Source organism: Amblyraja radiata, chromosome 32, assembly GCF_010909765.2.
Source record: "Amblyraja radiata isolate CabotCenter1 chromosome 32, sAmbRad1.1.pri, whole genome shotgun sequence".
Classification (NCBI taxonomy): domain Eukaryota; kingdom Metazoa; phylum Chordata; class Chondrichthyes; order Rajiformes; family Rajidae; genus Amblyraja; species Amblyraja radiata.
The window spans coordinates 2,954,109-2,976,818 of NC_045987.1; positions in this window are offsets into that span (position 1 = coordinate 2,954,109).

The following is a 22,710-nucleotide window of genomic DNA, read 5'->3' on the forward strand; positions in this document are numbered from 1 at the left end:
TAAATATAGCCAATGAACTGGCCTCAACTACCTTCTGTGGCAGAGAATTCCACAGATTCACCACTCTCTGTGTGAAAAATGTTTTTCTCATCTCGGTCCTAAAAGACTTCCCTCTTATCCTTAAACTGTGACCCCTTGTTCTGGACTTCCCCAACATCAGGAATAATCCTCCTGCATCTAGCCTGTCCAACCCCTTAAGAATTTTGTTAGTTTCTATAAGATCCCCCCTCAATCTTCTAAATTCTAGCGTGTACAATCCGAGTCTATCCAGTCTTTCTTCATATGAAAGTCCTGCCATCCCAGGAATCAGTCTGGTGAACCTTCTCTGTACTCCCTCTATGGCAAGAATGTCTTTCCTCAGATTAGGAGACCAAAACTGTACGCAATACTCCAGGTGTGGTCTCACCAAGACCCTGTACAACTGCAGTAGAAACTCCCTGCTCCTATACTCAAATCCTTTTGCTATGAATGCTAACATACCATTTGCTTTTTTCACTGCCTGCTGCACCTGCATGCCTACTTTCAATTGTGTTAGCGAAGGGCCTGTTTCCACGCTGTATCTCAAAACTAAACTAAACAAAAAAGTAGCAAATGTCATCGCAACGGTTGGAATTAATTTAATTTGTCGTCCGAACCCTCCCCAAGAACAAATCGATCTCTTTCACATTGGCAATTCAGCCCCTTTCAGCTCCTGGTGTTTGTGGATGGCCGGCTAGAGGCAGCACAACGGCCCCAATGCTGTGGCATTAGTGTGTTACAGCCAGAACAATTGGTCTCTTGTTCAGTAACAGAAGTGCACTAAAGTGAGAGATATTTTGAAGAGCAGTAATAATGTCCTGATGCACAGCACATGTAATAGTATCATAACTGCTGTTAGCACAGGTAATGGTATTTCAAATATGCATTGAATATAACAAGAAATCCTTGAAATTGTTCCTGGGTTGCTGTTGAAGGCATAATGCTACCTGGCGGATAACAGGTCACAGTTAAGTTTTACCCATGTGGCGGTGCAGAGTGTGGTGCCAATCTATTTTGGTGACTGAACAGTGAAGGAGAGTTTTCCTTTGGGAAAGAATCAAAAATCCAGCTTGCAATAAATGTAATTACGTTTTTTCTCCGTCAACGGAACTGGCTCGTCAGACTGTAGCTTTTCACAGGGTCACCCTGCGTGGAAACAGGCCCTTCGGCCCAACTTGCCTTCACCGGCCAATATGTCCCATCTACACTAGTCCCACCTGCCTGCATTTGACCCACATCCCTTTAAACTTGCCCTATCCATGGACCTGTGTAAATGTTTCGATAGTACCTGCCTCAACTGCCTCCTCTGGCAGCTCGTTCCATACATCCTGTAAAAGAAAATGACCACTCGGTTTCCTCCCACACTCCAAAGACGTGCAGGTTTGTAGGTTAATTGGCTTGGTGGATGTGTAAAGTGTCCCTTGTGTGTGTAGGATAGTGTTAATGTGCGGGGATCGCTGGTCGGTGCGGACACGGTGGGCCGGAGTTTGTTTGCCCTCTCTTGTTACCCAGAGGAATGTTCCTGAGGAAGTTAATGAGTCGTGCAAACTTTTTTGGTATACACCCCATCCAAATTATGGTACATTTTTGATTGATACACTATATAAACACCTTCTGCAATATAAAACTGCTGGAGATATATCCTTGATGAAGTTATTCAGAGGGTGGTGAATCTGTGGAATTCATTGCCACAGAAAGCTGTGAAGGCCAAGTCAATGGATATTTTAAGGCAGAGATAGATAGATTCTTGATTAGTACGGGTTTCAGGGGTTATGGGGAGAAGGCAGGAGAATAGGGTTAGGAGCGAGAGAGAGATCAGCCATGATTGAATGGCAGAGTAGATTTGATGGGCCGAATGGCCTAATTCTGCTCCTATCACATAAACTATGCATCACCATTGGACGTATATTTGATACATAGAGTCTGAGGAAGGGTCTCGACCCGAAACGTCGCCAATTCCTTCTCTCCATAGATGCTGCCTCCCCCGCTGAGTTTCTCCAGCATTTTTTGTCTACCTTCGATTTTTGCAGCATCTGCAGTTCTTTCATAGAAACATAGACATAGAAACATAGAAAATAGGTGCAGGAGTAGGCCATTCGGCCCTTCGAGCCTGCACCGCCATTCGATATGATCATGGCTGATCATCCAACTCAGTATCCCATCCCTGCCTTCTCTCCATACCCCCTGATCCCTTTAGCCACAAGGGCCACATCTAACTCCCTCTTAAATATAGCCAATGAACTGGCCTCAACTACCTTCTGTGGCAGAGAATTCCAGAGATTCACCACTCTCTGTGTAAAAAATGATTTTCTCATCTCGGTCCTAAAATACTTCCCTCTTATCCTTAAACTGTGACCCCTAGTTCTGGACTTCCCCAACATCGGGAATAATCTTCCTGCATCTAGCCTGTCCAACCCCTTAAGAATTTTGTAAGTTTCTATAAGATCCCCTCTCAATCTCCTAAATTCTAGAGAGTATAAACCAAGTCTATCCAGTTTTTCTTCATAAGACAGTCCTGACATCCCAGGAATCAGTCTGGTGAACCTTCTCTGCACTCCCTCTATGGCAATAATGTCCTTCCTCAGATTTGGAGACCAAAACTGTACGCAATACTCCAGGTGTGGTCTCACCAAGACCCTGTACAACTGCAGTAGAACCTCCCTGCTCTTATACTCAAATCCTTTTGCTATGAAAGGCTCTTATACTCAAATCCTTTTTGATAAACATGTATATTTGATATACATCCCGGCAAAGTATTCCCAGTTGCGCTATCCGCTTTCCTTAAATGTCATTTTTTTTGTCTTTCTCGCATGCAGAAACATTAAGCACTTCACCTTCACAGCTCCAGTGAGTGTGTTGAATGTCAGAAAAGTTCAGTGCATTTAGTGGCAATATGGATCAATGGGTCTGAACTGGCAGTGGTGTATAAGTGAATGTATTGATCTCGTTGCTGCGATCCTTGGATAGAAATTGCATTATTATATGCGCCGGGGCGTGTTGACATTAGCACGGCGCAGGAGATGCATATGAGATATTGACTTTTTTCTATTTAAGAGTTTAAGGCTTAATAATCTGCAGAATGAAATTTTGCCTGCAGTTTAATCATTATCGATTTGCAACTGTCTGAAGTCTCTTTCACTCGCTCTACCTCTCTCTCTGCGACCATAAACCACACACTGTGTTGATGTATCTAGCCAGCAGAGTGCGGAGAATTTAAAGTAACCTTTTATTTTTGCATGCAGACAAAAATGCTGGGGAAACTCAGCGGGTGAGGCAGCATCTATGGAGCTAAGGAATAGGTGATGTTTCGGGTCGAGACCCGGAAGGGTCTCGACCCGAAAAGTCACCTATTCCTTGGCTCCATAGATGATGCCTCACCCGCTGAGTTTCCGGAAGGGTCTCATCACGAAACGTCACCTATTCCTTTGCTCCATAGATGCTGCCTCACCTGCTGAGTTTCCAGAAGGGTCTCGTCCAGAATCATCACCTATTCCTTCGCTCCATAGATGCTGCCTCACCCGCTGAGTTTTTCCAGCATTTTTGTCTACCTTGGATTTTTCCAGCATCTGCAGTTCCTTCTTAAACATGTTTATTTTTGCATTTTGTTTTCCGTGCATTCACCCTGTCTGACGCCCCCCGTGAACTTGTACACCTCTACATTCTTTAGCATAATTGGCCGAAGAAGGCTCTCGAATCGAAACGTCACCCGTTCCTTCACTCCGGTGATGCCGCCTGTCCTGCTGAGGTCCTGCCGCTTGTTTTGTGTCCGTCTTCGGTGGGAACCAGCATCTGCAGCTTCTTCTTACGCACCAGTGCGTTACGTCTATGTTATCCCATTCCACACACTAGGGGGCTATTTACAGCATCTGAGGTTCCTTGCTTCACATTTTGAATACTTTATTGTCACATGTAACAAGTTGTAGTAACATTCTTTGTTTTGCATTGCCGAGGTATGCAAAGAGCCGCCATATAACTCTGGCACTGGCTCAGGCCACTTAAATCAGCTGCCCAGGACATTTTATGACTGTTTTTTTTTTTTTTTTTTTTTTTTTTTTATATATATATTTTTTAAATTTTTTTTTTTTATTACTTGTTTTTTAATGTTGCTTTTTTTTTTTTACCTGCACTTCTTAAAAAACTATTCGTACTGTTTTTTTTAATCAGGAACTGGATTGTTTTTAATTGTTTTTATTTTATGCGTGAAATGTTTAAGTTTCATGTGCGATGCTCCGGTATTCCCTGGGAAATGTCTTCTCATTTTGCACTGTACAACTGTTGCTTTGCAAGATGACAATTTAAAAAAAAAGAAGAAAAAAAAAGGATGATAAAGAAAAGATCCTAGACATGACAAGAAACTGTCTTGACTTGACTTCTTCTGAACTCCAGCGAGTACAGGCCCAGTGCCGACGAACACTCATCGTAGGTTAACCCAGTGGTTCCCAACCTTTTTTAGCTCGTGGTCCGCTCGGGATCTTTTAATTTTTCTGTGCCCCCCCCCGACATTATCAGCGGAAAAAAAGTACTTCAATATTATAATACTTTCCATAAAAATATCAGTGTCTATTAATAGTAAGATTAAACGAGAATTTATCAGTTTGAAGTTTGATCTGTATTTTATGAGGAGTTACGATGAGGGATTACGTGAAGAACCCCGCCACGACGCATGCGTGTCATTCTTCAAAGCAGCGGTGTGAAATCACAGATAACTGTAATGACTAAACATAGTAAGATTAGAGAAGAGATACCAGTTAAGTATATGATCAAGGGTGGGAGCGGAGGGCACGTAATCCCTCATCGTAACTCCTCATAAAATACAGATCAAACTTCAAACTGGTAAGTTCTCGTTTAATCTTACTATTTTACTTCGGAGTCACGTGAGTGACTACGTGAAGATTTTAAAGCTCTGTGATTTCATGCCGTGGAAACGAGTCCATGCATCACGTCTGCCTTGATGACTGTAGGAGGAATTGTGTTAACATAATTTGGACATGAATTCGACATTGAAATCATAAAATTTATTAACACAAATTTATAACCCCTTTTTATGGGTTTAAATTAATTTACAGAACTTAAAATTGTTTCTGCAAACGTTCCAGGTTTCATTACTGGTTTATTGTAAAATAATTGGAATGGTTTTTCCCGCCCAGACCATCCTGCTGCCTTGAGGATTTGGTCCATTGGTACATCCAACTGTATCGCTGCCGATGTAGCTGCAGCCCTGGTGGAATGAGATTTAAAATATTAGTATCCACCCCAGCCTGTGTTAGCACCCGCTTCAGCCATCTTGAGATGGTCTGGACCGTCCCTTTTTTGTGTGGTTGCTAGTGGCTGACCAAAAAGTGCCTTCTCATTGCCTCTTAGGATTTTCGTTTTCTCCATGCATAACAACAGATGTCTTACTATACACAGACGGTCATCTGTTGGGTATGACCTAAATTGTATATTGAGGCCTGCTGATCCCTGTCTGTTCTGCTTACTAACTCATAGATATGAACCGTAATATTTTCAGTTGAGGAAGTCATGTTGTCCAGTCTTAGTTTATGCAGTGACTGTACCCTCTGTGCCGTGACCAATGCCATTAGCATGACTGTTTTTAATGTCAGCCTGTGTAGGGACAGAGCTGTTGCTGGAGACCAATTCCTGAGCATCTTCAGGACAATACTTACATCCCATATTTGGGAGTACCTGGTTCTTGGGGGATTAGTATTAAAATTCCCCTCATAAGTTTTGTTACCAGTGGGTGAGTCCCAACAGAGTAACGCTCTGTCCCCTGCCATAGGTAAGTCGATAGGGCACTTCTGGCGCTGTTGATGGCACTGTAACTGAGCCCCTCATCATAGTGGAGGCCTGCCAGATATTCCAGAACAGATGGGATGTTCATGTCTCTGTAGGTGATGTTGTTTTTATGGCAGTGCATCGCCCACTTCCTGATATAGACCAGATACTGTTTTTTGGTTGACTGTCTTTGGGCCGCCGAGATCATGTTCACTGTTCGGTCCGTCAGTCCCAGTTGTAGTAGAGGTGTTTTTATAACTCTACAAATTAATAAGTTCAAATGTTTATGGCATGGGTGGCTATCCCTTGTTACGGGATGTAGCAATAAATCTGGTCTATGTGGGATGGTGATACATGGTTCTAATACCATGTTTAATACCACTGGGAACCATGGTTGAGTAGGCCAATCGGGTACTACCAATACCAGACGCAGAGTCTTGTTGTATTTTCCTTAATACCTGATTGATGAGGCAGAAAGGAGGGAATGCGTAAATAAACAATCCCCCCCCCCCCCCCCCCCCCCCCCCCCCCCCCCCCCCCCCCCCCCCCCCCCCCCAATGCAGCGAAAATGCATCTGTCGCCGCTGCCTCAGGGTCTGGTTCCCATGAAACATAATTTGATGACTGGTGATTAAGTCTGGATGCGAATAGATCGATATCTGGTGTTCCATATTTTGCTGTAATATCAGCAAATACTTTTTTATTCAACATCCATTCGGTGTTTTTATTAAATTTGCGTGACCTGGTGTCTGCCATTAATTTAGTCTATCTGGTAGGTAAGTGGCTGATATCCAAATATCTCTCTGGATACACCATTGCCAAATTGTATTAGCCAGATTGTCACATGATGTTGATTTGTTTCCACCCATGTGGTTAATGTATGCTACCACGGTGGTATTGTCTATCTGTAGTCTAACATGCTGGTGATATGGCCCAGTACAATATGACTTTAGGCCATGTAATGCACCCAACATTTCCAGGTAGTTTATGCCCAGTGTGAGTAATAATGATGCCTCCTGAGCAGTCCATCTACCTCCACAGCTGGTGATGGTATTGGTGGCTCCCCACCCAAGTGCACTGGCATCAGTTTGTAGTACCATGGAAGGGTTACTGACAATGATTGGATTGGAACAAAGCCAGATGTTATCTATCCACCATTTTAGTTCCATTTTAGCTTGATTGGTAGTTTCATAGGTCTGTCAAAGTGACCTGCATTAATTTAGAGTGCTTGTATTTTTGCTCTCTGTAAGTTTAGGTAATGTAAAGGTCTAAATTGTGTGGCTGGAAAGGCATCCAATTTTGCCAATTTTGCCAATTACTTTTGCTACCAATCTGATGGATGGTTTGCTGATGTCAATGAGGTTATTGCAAGCCTCTATTAAATCTCTAGCCTTTCCCTTAGGCAGAGTCACCGACATGTGAACTGAGTCAATGGTGAAACCCCCAAATAGTCCATAGTAGTGGAAGGCATTAGTTTAGATTTAACTGGATGGATAATAAATCCTAGTTTTTCAAATAACTGTTTTGTGGCTGTTACAGTTTGTTTGGCCAATTCCAAAGTTTTGCCCACAATGAGTATGTCATCTAAATATGCCATGACCATGTGTTTATGTTTCCGTAGAGACGCTAGGGCTGGTTTCAAAATTTTTGTGAACAGCCTGGGGCTGATGATAACCCATTTGGCAGTGCTTTATACTGCCAGTGTTGTCCCATCCAGTTGAATTTTAAGTAACATCTGTGGTCACCTCGTATAGGCACTGAATAGTAAGCATCTTTTAAATCGATGCTGGCCATGAAGTAACCTTTGGAAATTAATTGTTTAGCAGTAACAAAGGTATCCATTTTGTCAGATCTATGATGATGCGACAACCACCATCTTTTTTGTTTTCGATAAATATATTGGACACGAATTCTAATGGTTCGTGTTGAGTTTTCTCAATTACACCTTTTACGTAAAGCCGCTCCAGTTCAGCTTGCGCTTTTGATTTTTCTTTATCAGAAGGCACGAACATTCGGTTCAGTGTATGTTGAACTGGAGGGCTGTACTTGTGTATAAACTCTATTGTATATCCCTGGATACTGCTTTAGATGTAAGTATCAGTTGTTATCATGCTCCATGCATTCAGAAAAGAGTGTGATCCCCACCCAACCTCCATGCTCCCAGTATTTTGTAGGGAACCAGACCCACCTACCTCCATAGTTACCAGTGGCAGGTTTACTTTTTGTAGGTTCTTCGCTGCTGTTTTCGCGCTGGGTCTGGATTTTCGGTTTGGTTGGTGTTGGAGGTCCGCGCATCTTCCAAGAAGGCCGGCCTGGGCCATGGCCTAAAAAAGACTCATGTTTTGGGTACCGGGCCTTCGAGCTTTCACCAGTTCTGCTGGTGGGTGCGTGGGGGTGCTGTCTTTGGCCGTAGTGGGTTCCAGTAGGTTCTTTTGTTCCTGCACCCCTTGCACACTTGTCTTTCCTTCTGCGGACCCCTCTTCCAGGTCAGCCCAGAACTGACCCGCAGTGCTCCCCTCTGATGAGGTAGAAGCACTGTGCAGCCCTTCAAGAGGTACTGCTGTGGGTTTATCATAGGGCCCACAGTGACCCGACTCCATCTCCCAGAGTCTGTCACGTTGGAGCAAATGCTCCACACACCGCTCCATCCGGCTCCAGCGCTCTCGGTCGCTGGCCGCCCGCGGTTGTTCAAAGTCGGACTCCTCTGAGTCCACGACCTTGTTTGTTTTTGTGTCTAGCCTTACCGCCCGGCCGCGTGGATCTGGCCGGTGCGGAGGCGACATCGGGCACAGCTGATCCCACTATCGGTGATCCGAGTGCCACTGACTGCTGGTGGCTGCCCGCAGCTCCGCGGTCCTCCCTCACCAGCTTTGTCCTTACTGCCCTTCCGTGGAGTGGATCTGGCCGGTGCGGAGGCGACATCGGGCACAGCTGATCCCATCTAGCCCGCCAGCTTTGTCGCAGCCCGTTGGTTTCTCCACATGTAATCAGCATGGTAAAAACACAAAAAGACCGCAGCTCTTACCTGCAGGTCCAAGTTAAAATTGTCGCTACGGAGGAACGTCGTTCCACCCCGTCTCCTGCCGTTTTTGACTTGTCCAAAAAGTCGACGGCCCCATTCTGAATAATCTCCCGCCCGGCCATGGTGTTCTGGCCGGCGCGGGACCAAAAGTCGGCACAGCTGATCCCTTACGGGGCTTGTGCCTTCAGCTGCTGCTGGCTCCCGCAACTTCGCAGTCCTCCCCAGCCAGCTTTACTCGCAGCACTTGTGGACACTATTTTGTCCAGCTTTCCCCCCCCCCCTGTGTAAAAACAGCGCGGGGAACAAAACTACCGCAGAGTAAATTTCTTACCTGCAGGTCGCGGTTTCAAACTTACCGCTGCGGGGGAACGCTTCCCCCCACCTGTCGTTTCGCAAGCGTGAAGCGATATGACACGCATGCGTCGTGGCGGGGTTCTTCACGTAGTCACTCACGTGACTCCGCAGTAAAATTGCACATATATTCTCTTTTATTCTATTCCACAAACATCAAAAATATTTTGTGGGTTCAATAAAACAACCATTTATAATCATACATTCAAAATATATTTCAACTACATAGATTTAAATGTATTAGAACTGAAATTTTGGAGGCAACAGGGTGGTAGCTCTGTGGCCCCCCTTCATTGAGCTGGTGGCCCCCTAAATCCCAAATTTGTCTGTGGCCCCCCTGAAATTTGCCATGGGATATGGCCCCAGGTTGGGAATCACCGGGTTACCCTACTCATTCCTGGGATCATTCTTGTAAACCTCCTCTGGTACTTCTCCAGAGCCAGCACATCCTTCCTCAGATATGGGGCCCAAAATTGCTCACAATATTCCAAATGTGGTCTGACCAGTGCCTCGTAGAGTCTCAGCGTTACATCCCTGAAACATTCACATATCCCATGACGGGTCCCCCTTTGTACTGCCCCAACCCGCCCCAACCCGCCCCAACCTGCCCCCAACCCAACCCACCCCTCCTCCCCCTTTTGGCATTTTATTTTGCAAGTTTTAAACTGGTGAATAAAACCACTTAATCTGCTTAAGGAGTCGGTGATTCATTTCTGCTTGTTCTGTTTGAGTGAATTAGTTGGGCTTTCTCAATCGTGTTGATGTCAATGGAGGATTCTGAATTTAATCTCAATGAGCTAACAACCACTTAATGTTTATTCAGTTGATAAACCGAGGCACTGATGAAGAAATGCTGTAAGTGAGGTTCAGTTCTCTAGATAATGCTGCCTGATTTTATTTTTAATGGTGCATGTTACACCATTACCAGAAAATATACCAACAAGGTCGCATTAATGATCAGTGAAGATACGACTTCAAAAAATGAAGTGCTTTCATCCTATGTGGAGGAAGGAACTGCAGATGCTAGTTTAACCCGGATAGATACTTTGGTTTCCTCCCACAATCCAAAAACATGCAGGTTTGTGGGTTAATTGGCTTGGTATCAATGTAAATTTGTCCCGAGTTTGTGTAGTGTAGTGTTAATGTGCGGGGATCGCTGGGCGCGCGGGCTCGGTGTTTCCGCACTGTATCTCTAAACTAAACTAAACTAAACTCAAACTAACTCAGCGGGACAGGCAACACCTCTGGAGTAAAGGAATGGGTGACTCTTCTTCAGACTGAAGATTCCGACTAAGGGTGCTGTCTGTATGGAGTTTGTATGTTCTCCCCGTGACCTGCGTGGGTTTTCTCCAGGAGCTCCGGTTTTGTCCCACACTGTAAAGATGTCGGGTTTATAGGCTACTTGACTTCGGTGAGAATTGTAAATTGTCCCTAGTGTGTGTAGGATCGTGCTAGTTTGGTGATCGCTGGTCGGCGCGGACTCGGTGGGCCGAAGGGCCTGCTTCCGCACTGTATCTCTAAACTAAACTACATGGAACTTTCAGAAGAAACAAGAAACTGCGGATGCTGGTTTATAAACAAAGACACTAGGTCCTGGCGTAACTCAGCAGGTCGAGCAAGCATCTGTGGAGAACGTGGATAGGTAACGTCTATTTCACTTGTTTTCCTTTCCTATGACTTTCAGTCTGAAGAAGTGTCTCGACCTGAAATGTCACCCATTCCTTCTCTCCAGAGATGCTGCCTGCCCAGCTGAGTTACTCCAGCATTTTGTGTCTATCTTCGGTGTAAACCAGCATCTGCGGCTCTTTCCTACGCTCATAGACCTGAGAGGTGGACATAGAACGACGGAGGGCAAAGGTGAGAGAGAATGAGAGTAGGAAAGGGAATTAAAAAAAATAAAAATAAGAATTTAATGATCGCTATGAACTTCATGAACACTTTATGGTCACATGGAATTCTTTGCTTGCGTACCCGAGGTATGCAAAGAGTTGCCACATAAAGGGCATTGACAAAGATAAGAAAGATCACACGCCTGGTCCCCCCTTTGTCCTCCCCCCGTTCCCCCCTCCTCACTCCACCCCCTCACGACAGTCCTCCTTCGTTCTCAGACACTCTATAAGGGATTTCAATTTAAAAATACCAAAAGGTTATACAAGTCATTCTCAGCTACTTTGCAAAGCTCACACAATTTTAGGCTGGTCTCAATCGTAAGACAATAGTCTTTGCATATCTTTCATTCATTTGTTCGACATCTCTCGAAATCACCATCTGTATCACTTGTTTCCCTCTCCCCCGACTCTCGGTCTGAAGAAGGGTCTCGACCCGAAACGTCACCCATTCCTTCTCTCCAGATATGCCGCCTGTCCCGCTGAGTTACTCCAGCATTTGTTGTCTTCAGTCTGCCTTTCTATTGTAGCGAGCTATGTTTCTTGAGCGTCCCCATCAGACCAAGGTCCTTTCTTTATCTGCTCAGAAACGATCTGTAAATATTATTGGGTTTATAGGCAAGCAATTCTTCATCTGTCAAGAGGTAGAGCTAAAATCGTTTGTCAAGCAGCTGAGTATATAGCTGCCACGAAAAAAAAAATCAACTTCTTTCCCTCTAATGTTTAAAGGTCAGTTATTACCTCAGTAAAATATGGTTTAAAGCATATCTATTAGTGGGAAATGAAGGCAATTACAATGAATGACATGCATAGTGCTCTGTATAAAGGAACCATGACATGGGTATGATTAGAACAACTTCAGGAAATTTGTGGGAAAAGTGCTTTCTTAAGGAGAGAATATTTTTTCTTAATTGTTTCTTGGCACTGAAGTAATGCTCTTCTGATAAGGACAAAGGGACAAAGTGCGTGTGTAATTTATCCTGGCTAAATGTTAATAGAGCCATGGAGATATACAGCATGGAAACAGGCCCTTCGGCCCACCTTGCCCACACCGACCAACGTGTCCCATCTACACTAGTCCCAGCTGCCCCCAATAAAGCTGCCAAACACCTATTGGTCCCTATACCTCCTCGCTCGACTCCATCCCGGGACTTTGGCAGTCCTTCCAGGTGAGGCAGAGGTTCACCTGTGCATCATCCAACCTCAACGACTGTATCGACGGTATCCTTTGTTCAAGGTTTGCGCACCTGTATATCGGTGAGACCTAGCGCAGACTGGGCGATCGTTTCGCTGAACGCCTCAGCTCAGTCCGCCTAAACCGACCTGATCTTCTGATTGCCAAACACTTTAATTCCCCTTCCCATTCCCACACTGTCCTGGACATCCTCCACTGTCAGAGTGAGGACCAACGCACATTGGAGGAACAGAACCTAACATTTCGCTTGGGCACCTTACAATCCAGAGGTATGTGTTTTGATTTATCTAACTTAAAATAACTCAAAATAACCCTTGCTTTCACCTCTCCCTCCGTTCCTCCCCCACCCGAGTCATCCTGCTAGTTCCACTGTTCGTATCCCCACGTTATCAACTCTAATACAGCCAACAATGAACCATTGTGGGCTCCTTGGATATTGGTGCCGGCTTTGACTTGTTCTGTATCTCTTCATATCTCTAGTTTCCCTCTCCCCTGACTCTCAGTCTCGACCCGAAACGTCACCTATTCCTTCTATCCAGAGATATAACCATATAACAATTACAACACGGAAACAGGCCATCTCGGCCCTACAAGTCCGCGCCGAACAATTTTTTTCCCTTAGTCCCACCTGCCTGCACTCATACCATAACCCTCCATTCCCTTCTCATCCATATGCCTATCCAATTTATTCTTAAATGATACCAACGAACCTGCCGCCATCACTTCCACTGGAAGCTCATTCCACACCGCTACCACTCTCTGAGTAAAGAAGTTCTCCCTCATGTTACCCCTAAACTTCTGTCCCTTAATTCTGAAGTCATGTCCTCTTGTTTGAATCTTCCCTATTCTCAAAGGGAAAAGCTTGATCACATCAACTCTGTCTATCCCTCTCATCATTTTAAAGACCTCTATCAAGTCCCCCCTTAACCTTCTGCGCTCCAGAGAATAAAGACCTAACTTATTCAACCTATCTCTGTAATTTAGTTGTTGAAACCCAGGCAACATTCTAGTAAATCTCCTCTGTACTCTCTCCATTTTGTTGACATTCTTCCTATAATTGGGCGACCAAAATTGTACACCATACTCCAGATTTGGTCTCACCAATGCCTTGTACAATTTTAACATTACATCCCAGCTTCTATACTCAATGCTCTGATTTATAAAGGCTAGCATACCAAAGCTGTCTTTACCACCCTATCTAAATGAGATTCCACCTTCAAGGAACTATGCACGGTTATTCCCAGATCCCTCTGTTCAACTGTATTCTTCAATTCCCTATCATTTATCATGTACGTCCTATTTTGATTTGTCCTGCCAAGGTGTAACACCTCACATTTATCAGCATTAAACTCCATCTGCCATCTTTCAGCCCATTTTTCCAAATGGCCTAAATCACTCTGTAGACTTTGGAAATCCTCTTCATTATCCACAACACCCCCTATCTTGGTATCATCTGCATACTTACTAATCCAATTTACCACCCCTTCATCCAGATCATTGATGTACATGACAAACAACAAAGGACCCAACACAGATCCCTGAGGCACCCCACTAGTCACCTGCCTCCAACCCGACAAACAGCCATCCACCATTACCCTCTGGCTTCTCCCATTCAGCCACTGCTGAATCCATCTTGCTATTCCTGCATTTATACCCAGAGATGCTGCCTGACCCTCCGAGTTACTCCAGCATTTTGTGTCTATCTTCGGTGGAAACCAGTATCTGAATTTCCTTCCTACACAAGGGATAGTTTATGTAATTTCTCCTTTATTTTGCTCTGTATTATAGTAAATTCCATCAGTCATCCATCAGTCAGCCTCACCAGTCTGAAATCTGAAATCTGTCACAATCTACACCTCACGCTGCCTCGGCAAGGCCAGCAGCATCATCAAGGATGAGTCGCACCCCGGCCACTCCCTCTTCTCCCCTCTCCCATCGGGCAAAAGCTACAGAAGTGTGAAAACGCACACCTCCAGATTCAGGGACAGTTTCTTCCCAGCTGTTATCAGGCATCTGAACCATCCTACCACAACCAGAGAGCAATGTTGAACTACTATCTACCTCTTTGGAGACCCTTGCACTATCTTTGATCGGATATCACTGGCTTTACCTTGCACTAAACGTTATTCCCTTATCATGTATCTGTACACTGAAAATGGCTTGATAGTAATCATGTATTGTCTTTCCGCTGACTGGATAGCACGCAACAAAAGCTTTTCACTGTACCTCGGTACACGTGACAATAAACTGACTGAACTATTTACAAACTGCTGATGAATCTTCCACATTATGTGGTCACTGCAGTCTTTCAAATTGTTCCATGTATATCCAGTTTCACATCATTAGAGCATGCCAGAGTTAGTTGAAGCTAGTGCTGAGCCCATACATTTTTGCTCCAGTCTAAAAAATAGCTGTTTCCATGGTAACGCGGCCAATTTCAGTCATCAAAATAAGGGGAGGCTAAACTGGATGTGGACGCTTTCTTGTGCTGGAGGCGTTAGTCAGGACCACAAACCTGCGTACCTATGAAATAATCACATGGGTCTTGTACACACTTTCACAAGATCACAAGTGGGAGGAGCAGAATTGCCTTAGACAATAGAAATTAGACAATAGGTGCAGGAGTAGGCCATTCGGCCCTTTGAGCCAGCACCGCCACTCAAAGTGATCATGGCTGATCATCCCCAATCAGTACCCCGTTCCTGCCTTCTCCCCATATCCCCTGACTCCGCTATCTTGAAGAGCCCTATCTAGCTCTCTCTTGAAAGCATCCAGAGAACCGGCCTCCACCGCCCTCTGAGGCAGAGAATTCCACAGACTCACTACTCTCTGTGAGAAAAAGTGTTTCCTCGTCTCCGTTCTAAATGGCTTACTCCTTATTCTTAAACTGTGTGGCCCCTGGTTCTGGACTCCCCCAACATCGGGAACATGTTTCCTGCCTCTAGCGTGTCCAAACCCTTAACAATCTTGTGAAGGAGGCAACTCTACCGCTGGGCCACCGTGCTGCTACATTTCTTGTACACACTTTCAAAGGGAAAACTGTTTGCTCAGCTACAAACTGCAGTAAACTACGACTGGATTGTCTGGATATAGTATGGACTCAATGGGCCGAAGTGCCTGTTTCCACGCTGTCCCTTTCAATTCAATTCCTTTGCAGTGGTATAAAGTATATTTTTTAATGTTAAAGAAGACTTTGTTGGTGACGTGAGTTATCTTAGCAAGTGGTTAAGATCGGTAAATGTCAACGTGCCCTCAAATACCAAGGTAGAAGGGACGTGGCTTCGTGATAATTAAATATATTTAAAAACACGATCATCGGCTGAAAATGCATCGTTGATTTGTAAATCATTATGCCTCGATTCGCATAAAGCCCAAATTGTTTGTGTTTGGTATATTAAGAGGAACAGTCTAGAATCTTATTATGAACTTGAGAATACTCCTGGTTTGTTTGTGAGATAGGAATCAGAGACAAGGCATGAATATTAACTACATCATAACCATAATTACACCAATGGTGCTTCATTGTGACTAATTTATGAACATAAATGTCTGACTCAATTAATCTTGTCTGTTTGGGTAATGACTGCACAGCAATTGGAATCCAGTGTCACAATAATATAGATGTCCTCAAAATGTGACCTCTGTGGCTTGTGGCTTGTGGCAGTACAGGCGAGTCAGGGAGCATTTATCCAGAGTGTAGGGAGGAACTGCAGATGCTCGTTTACATCAAAGTTAGCCACGAAAATGCCGCAGTAACTCAGCGGGACAGGCAGTGTCTCTGGAGAGAAAGGATAGGTGTCGTTTCGGGTGGAGACCCTTCTTCTTCAGGGCACCTGAAACATCATCTATTTCCTCTCTCCAGAGATGCTGCCTGGCCCGCTGAGTTTTAGATTTAGAGATACAGCGCAGAAACAGGCCCTTCGACCCACCGAGTCCATGCCAGCCAGCGATCCCTGCAAGTTAACATTATGCTACACACACTCGGGACAATTTATACTTACACCAAGCTATTTAACCTACAAACCTGTACATCTTTGGAGTGTGGGAGGAAACCAACGCAGGTCAGGGGAGAACGTACAAACTCCGTACAGACAGCACCCGTATCTTTGGAACTCTCTGCTGCAAAAGGTAGTTGAGGCCAGTTCATTGGCTATATTTAAGAGGGAGTTAGATGTGGCCCTTGTGGCTAAAGGGATCAGGGGGTATGGAGAGAAGGCAGGTACAGGATACTGAGTTGGATGATCAGCCATGATCATATTGAATGGCGGTGCAGGCTCCTGCACCTATTTTCTATGTTTCTATGTGCTGTCTGTATGGAGTTTGTACATTCTCCTCATGGCCTGCGTGGGTTTTCTCTGAGATCTTCGGTTTCCTTCCAGACTTGGGATTTGTTTATGCTTTCAGTCAAGATCACCAATTGTCTTGCATTCTGGATTTAGTTTAGTCTAGTTTAGAGATTCAGCGTGGAAACAGGCCCTTTGGCCCACCGAGTCCGCGCCGACCAGCGATCCCCATACATTTACATCATCCTACGCACACTAGGGACAATTTGACCTACAAACCTGTACGTTCTTGGAGTGTGGGAGGAAACCAGAGCACCCGGAAAAAACCCACGCAGGTCAAGGGGAGAAACTACGGACTCCGTACGGACAACACCCGTAGTTAGGATCATACCCGGGTCTCTGGCGCTGTATGCGTTGTAAGGCAGCAACTCTACCGCTGCGCCACCTTGCCATCCATATTGTGATGGAGGTGTGTAAAATATTGAGTATTCCCACAAAACTGCAAGGTGGCCTAGCGGTAGAGTTGCAGCCTTACAGCGCCAGAGACCCAGGTTTGATCCCAACTACGGGTGCTGTCTGAATGGAGTTTGTACATTCTCCCCGTGACCTGCGTGGGTTTTCTCCGGGATCTTCGGTTTCCTCCCACACTCCAACGACGTACATGTTTGTAGGTTAATTGGCTTGGTGTAAATGTAAATTGTCCCTAGTGTGTGTAGGACAGTGTTAGTGTGCGGGGATCGATGGTTGGCGCCGACTCTAAATTAAACTATAATAGAACCTCTTCGCTTTGCAGTAATTCAGGTAACTCAATGCTGGCAAGTTTGTCATATTCCACTCTCTCATTCAATGCCAACTCCAAGGACAAGCTATCATGATGTGTTGTCAGGGAAACAAGCAAATCCAGTCCCGGCCTATCTTACCCAAAGTGTCAGCAAGACATGAAACACTGAGGTGAAAGGGAAAATTGTCTCATCTACAGACTTAAAACTTTGATTTTCATTTAGATGCTGGTATTAACGACTCCAATAATGACAAGCGACTGGAGGCAGTATTGTTAGTGGCAGCTAATTTGTGTTTGGCTTCACTGACAGTGGAGGCGGCCCAGGATTGTGTATACATGCTTGTGTATACATGCCTGCACGTGCACGCGTGTGTGTGTGTGTGTGTGTGTGTGTGTGTGTGTGTGTGTGTGTGTGTGTGTGTGTATACATGCGTGCGTGTGTGTGTGTGTACATGCATGTGTGTGTGTGTGGGTATGTGTGTGTGTGTGTGTGTGTGTGTATGGGTATGTGTTTGTGTGTGTGTGCGTGTGTACGTGCGTGCATGTGTGTGTGCGTGCTTGCGTGTGTGTGTGTGTGTGCGTGCATGTGTGTTTGTGTGTGTGCGTATGTGTGTGTGTGTGTGTGCGTGTGTATGTGCGTGCGTGTGCGTGTGTGTACGTGTGGGTGTGCGCGTGCATGTGTGTTTGTATGTATGTGCGTGCGTGTGTGTGCATGCATGCGCGTGTGCGTGTGCGTGCGTGCGTGTGTGTTTGTTTGTGTGTGCGTGTGTGTGCGTGCGTGTACGTGCGTGCGTGTTCGTGTGTGTGTGTATGTGTGCGTACATGCGCGTGTGTGGCAGGGTGGGCTGGGCAATGGTCATCTTGTCTGAACAGATTGCTTCTTTAACCAGATAATCATCAGATACGAGGCACCTGGCTTTGCTAATGTTGGCAGATGTGAGGGTGACGTTGCATCTAATTTGGGGAGACGCTTGTTGCATTCATAATTCCAATCTGCAGGAACAAAGCCCCCATGGATCTGAATCCCGGTGGGTTTAGTGCTGTGCTGTACAAGGGATGCCAGTGCAGATGTGTACCCTACGCCACAAGATGCCTGAAGCAACAGCGATGTTCTCCAAGCCCAAACACCTCGTGTGTTTCTAAATGTGTCGGAAGGAACCACAGACGCTGATTTCAAAAAGCTGGAGTAACTCAGCGGCTCAGGCAGCATCTCTGGATAGAAGGAATGAGTGAAGTTTCTGGTCGAGACCCTTCTTCACACTGAGAGTCCGTCTGAAATTTATTTTCTTGAACGGTGGCGCAGCGGTAGAGTTGCTGCCTCACAGCGTCAGAGACCTGGGTTCGATCCCAACTATGGGTGCTGTCTGTACGGAGTTTGAACGTTCTCCCCGTGACCTGCGTGGGTTTTCTCCGAGATCTTCAGTTTCCTCCCACACTCCAAAAACCTTCGCGTTTGTAGGTTAATTGGCTCGGTATAAATGTAAATTGTTCCCGACTGCACCCGTAGGAAGGATGGAACCCGTGTGTTTGGCGCTGTGAGGCGGCAGCTTTACCACCTGTAACTTCCCCAGCTCTTGTTTCTCTCTCCCCTGACTCTCAGTCTGAAGAAGGGTCTCGACCTGAAACGTCACCCATCCATTATCGCCTTACCCGCTGAGTTACTCCAGCACTTTGTGTCTGTCTGAGTTACATCAGAGTGACAAAGTTATTTTTTAGTTCATGACATACCATTTTAAAATGTTAGTCATTATACATTTTCGTATTCACTTCCTTAATAATTTAAGCTATTGATATCTTCAGCTCATGATGCTGAAGAGTGTTGCACTATTATCCTGGTTGATTTAAATAATGCACATATATCATTACATTTGTAATGGTCTACCAATCAATTTCATAAATCCATATCATTGCATGTTGCCTCATGTTTCATTTTTAAAGATGCATTTTTCTTAACTTGACAAAAATCGCTTTAAATACACAACAAAATTGTCATTGACTTTTGCCTGTTCTTCAGGGCCTTATGGAATATCTCCAGAGTAGGAGAATATTGAGAAACAGAGAACATAGGTGTGAGGTGAGGAGGGGAGGGGGGGGGGGGGGGCTGTTTTAATAAGAACCTGAGGAGTAACTTTTTCACACAAAGTATGGTGGGTGTATGGAACGACCGAGCTGCCGGAGGAGGTAGTTGAGGCAGGTACTCTCCCAATGTTTAAGAAACATTTACACAGTTACATAGAAACATAGAAAATATGTGCAGGAGGAGGCCATTCAGCCCTTCAAGCCAGCACCACCATTCATTGTGATCATGGCTGATTGTCCCCAATCAATAACCCGTGCCTGCCTTCTCCCCATATCCCTTGATTCCGCTAGCCCCTAGAGCTCTATCTAACTCTCTCTTAAATCCATCCAGTGATTTGACCTCCACTGCCCTCTGTGGCAGGGAATTCCACAAATTCACAACTCTCTGGGTGAAAACGTTTTTTTCTCACCTCAGTCTTAAATGGCCTCCCCTTTATTCTAAGACTGTGGCCCCAGGTTCTGGACTCGCCCAACATTATATGGATACATATAACGTTGGACCCGCCCAACGTTACATGGATAGGACAGGTTTGGAGGAATAAGGGCCAAACGCAGGCAGGTGGGACTAGAGTGTTTGAGTTTAGCTTATTGTCACTTGTACTGAGGTACAGTGAAAAGCTTTCATCGCGCGCTAACCTGTCAGCGGGAACAAACAATACATGATTACAATCGAGCCATCCACAGTGTACAGATACATGATAAAGGGAATAACATGAGTAACATTTTGTGCAAGAAAAAATCCAGTAAAGTCCAATCAAAGGCAGTCTGAATGAGGTAGATAGTAGCTCAGGACCGCTCTCTAATTGGTGAGAGGATGGTTCAGTTGCCTGATAACAGCTGGGAAGAAGCTGTCCCTGAATCTGGAGGTGTGGGTTTTCACACTTAGAAACATAGAAACATAGAAAATAGGTGCAGTAGGCCATTCGGCCCTTTGAGCCTGCACCGCCATTCAATATGATCATGGCTGATCATCCAACTCAGTATCCTGTACCTGCCTTCTCTCCATACCCCCTGATCCCTTTAGCCACAAGGGCCACATCTAACTCCCTCTTTAATATATAGCCAATGAACTGGCCTCAACTACCTACTGTGGCAGAGAATTCCAGAGATTCGCCACTCTCTGTGCCTCTTGCCCAATGGGAGAGGGAAGAACCATGAGAACGCACATATCCTGAATCAGGGACAGTTTCTTCCCATGTGGTGTAGATGGGACATGTTGGCCGGTGTGGGCAAGTTGGGCCGAAGGGCCTGTTTCCACACTGTAAGACTCTATGACTCTGTCTGTTGAGCAGGATAATCAGCCTTTGCTGTACATTGCCTCGATGCTATTGAGCTTGCTTCTTAATAACATTTCAATAATATCAGTGCTGGCAGCCCTGAAATCAAATGACCTTGTGGTGATACTTCAAGCTGACGACTGCATTTTGTGTGAAAGTAACCTTAAAGTCCAATTATTTGTCATTTGCACGATTAAATTTGGATAAAAAGACCCACACATTTTGATGACTATTGCTCTTCAAGTCGCCCAGACAGTTCATTGTGCGTTGAGTAATTGCATAGACATTCAACATAAATTATGAATTCTGATGCTTGTTCAAAATCATTTAGATTCTTCCCGAAGGCTGCTAAGTGGTCGGCGACAGAAGCTTTCCCGTATGACTGTAACCATCTCAGACACGGGGCCCCCTCCATGTTTTCAGAGGTGGGGATGATCCCGCCCCCCCCCCATGTTTTGTGAAACATGTATATTGCAATCAGTTCCCATCTGAACCGCGTGCTGTGGAGCAGCTGGCCGCATGCATGGTCAGCTAGCTCAGACTCTGAATAGAATTAGACCACGAAGCTGCCCACTTATATTTGCCTTCCTTACAATCTTCATAGACTCCACTTGCTGAATGGCCTCATTCAGTGTTACAACCATTATACGATTCTACGAGTGTGCAGGAAGGAACTGCAGATGCTGGTATCTACCAAAGATAGACGCAAAGTGCTGGAGTAACTCAGATGGTCAGGCAGCTTCTCTGGAGTTAAAGGATGGGTGACGTTTCGGGTCGGGACCCTTGTTCGAACAGGAGGAACCCTACATGGTCAGAGGGAGAATGGGCAAACTCCACACAGATGGCACCCAAAGTCAGGATTGAACCCGGGTCCCTGGCGCTGTGAGGCAGCAGCTCTAGAGGTTGAAGTCTGAAGAAGGGTGCCGACCAGAAACGTCACCCATGATTTTTCTCCGTATGATTCCACGACACTGGTGGCAAACTAACTTTCCAGGCACTGAATGAAATACATATAATGATGTAGCAATTCACACCTTATTCACGCTGCTCTCGATTGTCAGTAATCACATTTTACAGGTAATTTCTTTCAGCGATCCACAAGACAACAACACACCTGTTCACAACCAAACCAGAGGACAAACAGGTGATGAGTGCTACTGAAGATTATACCAACAATGATGGCTTATTCATTGGTTTGTTAGCTTACTATTATATGTGCCATTTATAATACTTGCCATTATGTTTTAACTCATGAAATAAAATAGCCACCTGGAGTCAATCAGGACCAATACAGTTTGCTACATTTCAGAAGGAAATCCACCTCAGGAAAAGCTTCAATGCTTTTGTCACAAAGCACCTGCATCTCGACCAGTGGGAGCTGAAGACTCGATGGGAAATTAAAGGGGCTGTCCCACTTACGCGTCTATTTCGGCGACTGCATTAATTACCGCAGATAGCACTCTGCCGGCCAGAGGTTGTCACCAAACCAAAAACCAGCTGTTCGAAATTTGAAACAAAAACTGAAAATAGAGGAAAGACTTGGCAGGTCAGGAATCCCTGGACATTGACGACCGTCATCAGAACTGGTCAAGTAAGAAAGTCTTTGAAAATTATCAACACAGAAAGATTTATAGTGTCATAGAGTGATACACCATGGAAACAGGCCCTTTGGCCCAACTCGCCCACACCGGCCAACATGACCCAGCTACACTAGTCCCACCTGCCTGCATTTGGCCCATATCCCTCCAAACCTGTCCTATCCATGCACCTGTCTAACTGTTTCTTAAACATTGCGATAGTCCCAGCCTCAACTACCGCCTCCGGTTGCTCGATCCACACACCCACCACCTTGTGTGTGAAAACGTTACCCCTCAGGTTCCTATTAAATCTTTCCCCCTTCACCATAAACCAATGTCCTCTGGTTCTTGATTCCCCTACTCTGGGCAAGAGACTCTGTGCGTCTACCCGATCTGTTTCTCTCATGATTTTGTACACCTCTATAAGATCACTCCTCATCCTCCTGCGCTCCAAGGAATAGTCCCAG